Here is a 5,000-nt window from a genome sequence, read left to right on the forward strand (position 1 = left end):
ATATCAAAAAGCAATAAAGTAGGTACGAAGGTAACAAACACAATTCCTGCACATGCAACACTGCAAGCCTTCTCCCCCTATATCCCTCCACATCCATTCTGGAACATTATATCCACCTCCCCCACTTTCGTTCTAGAACATTCTACCCCTCTGCCCCCCCCCCCCCCCCGTCCCGCGGTCCACCCTTATCTCCCTCTTCTCCCCCACCCCCCTAAAAAGGGCCCGTGCCAGACTTATACAACCCCCCCCCCCCCCTCCTTGGTACTTCCGGCGCCTACGACCCTACTAATTTCTTTTCTGTATGACATCGACTCCACTGGGAAAGCTGTTATTCTAGCGGGTCGCGATTAGATAGCATGATAAGGATAAGCTGCTCCCCCTCCCCCCCCAAAAAAGGGCTCTGTCAAGCCTACGTCATTCCCCCCCCCCCCCCCCCTCTACTAATCTCCCCTATTTGTGGCATTTTAAGTATTCTAAGTATTTTTGGGGACCGGTTTTATCTATTTATTTATTCATCCTTTAACTGCTCGGGCCATGATATCAAATGTGAAAAAAGTAAAACTCAGTCGGTCGGTCTATATCTATTTTTTTTCTTTTGAGAACACCGTTGCATAAAACATATATAATACGGTTTCACAAGTCTCATGGATGCAAGTTTTAAAATTTAACAGAACAAAACTCGAAGTTGACGTTATTTAAAAAATACTTTTTTCGTCAACGTTTTCAAACATTGTTCTTGATAAAACTTACTCTTTTTTTAAGCATATGTACCATACGTTATTTCTCAAAATTATTCTCCTTGGAAAAGATGCAAGAAAAAATTGAAATCAATTCTCCTTCGCATAAAAGGCCCCACACTTCGTTCTGTCTCCTCCTTTTCGATTAAGTTATAATGATGTTTTAGATCTATGAGAGATGAATATTCCGAAACGTACGGTTCATTAACTCCTCTTATGATATAACCTCTTCGTTGTTAAAGTCGTCTTTTCTCTCTCTTCTCTTTCGCAAAAGCAAAGCGAATTCGACTACTCACACGAACTTCTATAAAGAGAAAAAAGAACATATATACTTAGCTATTTGCCTGCTTCTGTGCCTACGCATAAAATAGTTTCGTGATTATACTCACCACTCAAAAGAAATCCTCCCACGCACTCGTGACAATTGTGCTGGAGAGGTAAAACGTGTTAATAAATTCACGTGAAAAACTCCGCTCTTCCTCTCCACCCCAACCCCACCCCTCTTGCCACATACTCCTAAATGGTACTTGATTTCTTCACCCAAGCAGCGAATGTTGCAGCATCTGGACAGAACGTGGGTTTGCAAAGTGGCATACGTTGCGAAAAAAGTGCGATAGCCTTTTTATCGTTACTTGAATAATCATTCAGCGAGAAAAGCTCATGACGTACAGACCTCATACATGCGATTCTGCTCCTTGGATTTGTCGATACATGCTACTATATTGACGAAGCTCATTTTCTTTTTCGTAAGAATTAACGAAACTCTTGAAATGAGGAGACTAAGCACTAGGGTGTAGACTATGGCTGTCGAAATATATCATGCAAATCTATTTTTTGGCGAAACAAACCCAATGACCCATAAGATCTATGTCCTTTTGAGAAGGTGTATTAAAAAAGCCCTAAGTGCAGGTGGGATACGGGCGTTCGTTTTCATAAATAACCGACCTTGTCTGTAGTCAAACATCGCAGGTAAACCGAATCCAATGTTTTAGATAACCCTTGCAAACTTCTTTCGCAGTCATCCTCTTGCGGCGACAATGACTTCACGATGCTTGTCTGTATAATACGCCCTGTGTTTCGGCAACAAGTAAACAAATATCATTTGGTCTAGTCTGGGAGGGAGGACGAGAGAGAGAGAGAGAGAGAGAGAGAGAGAGAGAGAGAGAGAGAGAGAGAGAGGGAGTGAATCTTTGGGAAAGTCTTGAGCAGTCATTTGTGCTGTTATTTTAGTGTGTGGAAATAAGGTGTTCGATAGTATTTCCCTAACTCGCTCTATGCCTGGCAGTGCATTCACCAGCCAATCAGTACTGATGAGGATTAATGACGTCATCACCCAAAGTTCCAGCGCGTCGGGAGCTTGTACTCAATTACTCAAGGTCTGTAATTGAGCAGATATATAATTTTCCTCTTACGTTTTTGTCCTTCTCCAATTCTGGGTTTCTCGTCCCGGAAATCACGACACAATCAAAAATATCCCAGTGCTTTTTTTTTTCCTGAAAGAAGAGTTCCCCACAACAAACATTCTTTGTGGAACTTTAAATTTAGCCCCTCCGATGTAACGCTGTTGCAGCTCATGACGAGGGGAGTAAAACGAATGAAAAGGGGGGTTCATATATATTTTATTGATACATTGCTCGAGTACATAAAATCACGGTTATTCGTACATGGTGTCATACGTAAAGTACTGACCTTCAGATACAGTCATGGTAACATATATAAAGTGTTAACATCCAGAACTATTCATACAATCATGGTAACATATATGTATATTCATATACTGATCTAATCATGCATACGCTGGCAGTATTTACATAGAGTTTTGTCTTTTGTTTCTATCATTCCTTTCGGTCTGGTTCATGCATTTCTTCCTTCATTCCCAGAGGTCGAGGCTGTTACATTACTCTTGCCTTCTGTTGTCTGCGATTCCATAGACTCACAGGTGGAAGGATCGGTATATGGCCATCCTTTTCCTCCTCCTCTTTCTCTTCCTCCTCCTGTCCCTTCTTCTTTTCCTCCTCCTCCTTTTCTTCCTTCATCTCCTCTTCCTCTTTCCCCTCCTCCTCTTCCTTCGTCTCCTCCTCCTCCTCCTCCAGTAGCGATATATTCGTTTGAACCTTATGCATTCATGTAATAACGCTTATCATCCAAAGAGCTTATTCCCTATTTCCTGTGAGAAACGGTTTGTATTTGACCACCTCTAAAATGAAAGCTACTACGAAAATGAACAGCGTTCTCCAGTGCTTCTTTGAAAATCGAATATGTTATTTTCTGTTGTGCCCTCGAATATTCCGTTAGCAGCAATGTTATCTGAAATAACATTCGTCTTCATGACAGAATAAGTTCTTCACCCGCAGAGCTATAACTTATCGGATGTTTTGAGGACCCACCTCTGAGTCGGGTGGTTAATGTTGGTGATAGGGTTGAGTTTACCCCCATTGTCCGATTTCCCTGAAGCACCTACAGACACTTAAGCAATGGGGAGCGAACCTTATCCAACAGTCTATGAGCTGAGTTGACAACCGATGCAGTGGTTGCTCTTTCGTTCGCAGTACAGTCTTTCCAAATAACAAAGTTTCACACATTTTGTTTTCTTCTTTTTGTTTGCCGTAGATGAGAAGCCACTAATCTCTGTATTTTGGAAGGATATTTCATGATTGGCCCTTCGAGCACAGAACGGGAATAAGGCCAATTCCGGACTTACCTCAAGATAAATGGTCATCATTTGATCTCCTCACTGAACAATTCCTCAATAGCGGATATTGGGAGTTTTTCTGTCATACGATAACTATAAAGCGAATTGAAATCTAGATATGAAACAGACTCTGCTTCTTTGGCTTGTAAATAGGGCCTCATCACACCACAAGACTCTCCACTGATATTTTGTGATATAGGTGACAATACAGGGTTGTAGATCAGGCTCAGGAAAGTTTCAGGAAGCTTTGATATGCAAATTGGGATAAGCCTACAAAAAAAACAATGGGTCTAAGTTGGATTTGGGTACAAAGTCTAGGCGGAAATCTTGACGGATCGCCACTAGTAATCCTTCATCTAGATAGTCTCTCAATTTCGAGCAATTACAAGCATTCCACACCACAATTGCCATACTCGAGCTGAGAAATGTTTTCCCCTGTGAGAGGGTTGGAAAAGGCCTTCCGAGGGGGAGCAGGGTTTCGTCCAGGGAAGACAGACATTCACTATGGTCGTAAGGGGAGCTATCTCCTGGTGGTCAAAAATGGTCTCACTTATTGTTATTGAGCTGAGAGAGAAAGGGTGAGAGAAAGAGAAGAGAGAGAGAGAGAGAGAGAGAGAGAGAGAGAGAGAGAGAGAGAGTCCGGATGGAAGGGAAGCGTACGAGTCTATAAAGGACAAGTTACCATTGCGTTATGGTGTTTGAATGTGGACGCCTTCGTGAAAATCGAAATATCATCGGTTGACTTTCCTCCTTTAGTAAAATTACCACGTCGTAACTACAATTCCGGGCCAAAATAGTCAAGCGGAAAGCATCACCCCGCAGTCAGGTTACACCTCTTCCAAAGACCGGTCTCGTAGTTATTATACTTTATGTCATGACGGTGATCGCGTCATTGTCTCCTGGACCCATGGAAATTTTTTCACAAAGTTCACACGCCGTCACCTTGTTAAATTTCTTCTCTGTCTCGGGGGTCATGCTTAAGGGGACGTAACTTTACTCATCTTAGTATCCTCCCATTCTTTTGGGAAAGGAATTTTAGAAGGCGTGAAATGCCTCCGGGCCTCTGTAAATGTCTAACGCTGTGACTGATCCGTCCTGAGCTATAATGATGTAACAGTAGGCTATAGCACTATGATTAGCTAAAAAAGGACCTGAAATATTGTCAGAGAACAGAGCACATTCAAGATCGAAATAAGCTACGTGAGATAGAGAGTATGGCTTTACAAAATCTTGAAAACTTGATGTATCTCCTGCAGACAGAAACCTGTCAATGGCTCTTCTAGCACAGGCAGTGTAATTTTCCGCACGAATGTCTTGTAAACATTGAAGACACACACGCTCACCACGCAATCTGCAAAATGCATCAACAAATTTCCGCAGGTTGCGAATCAATACACTCTGACAATCATTTAAGAGTAACTGAGAGGTCTTCCTCCCCCCTCCCCCCTTCCTGGATTGGCACGACCGCGGCGCACGAGTCAGAGCATTAATCTTTTCCTTTCTTATGTCGCCTTTTAACTGATACTCTTCTACTTCAAACTTTAAATGTTCAGTTTGCTTTATTCGCTCGT

At 42.3% G+C, this 5,000-nt stretch overlaps 1 protein-coding gene across 2 annotated transcripts in view; it reads left to right on the top strand.

Annotated features, from left to right (window-relative positions):
• LOC125039160 (WSC domain-containing protein 1-like) overlaps window positions 1–5,000 on the top strand; it is a 38,935-nt gene that overhangs the window by 17,769 nt on the left and 16,166 nt on the right. The gene's annotated exons all lie outside the window — the stretch shown is intronic.

The sequence above is a fragment of the Penaeus chinensis genome, chromosome 26 (genome assembly GCF_019202785.1).
Source record: "Penaeus chinensis breed Huanghai No. 1 chromosome 26, ASM1920278v2, whole genome shotgun sequence".
NCBI lineage: Eukaryota > Metazoa > Arthropoda > Malacostraca > Decapoda > Penaeidae > Penaeus > Penaeus chinensis.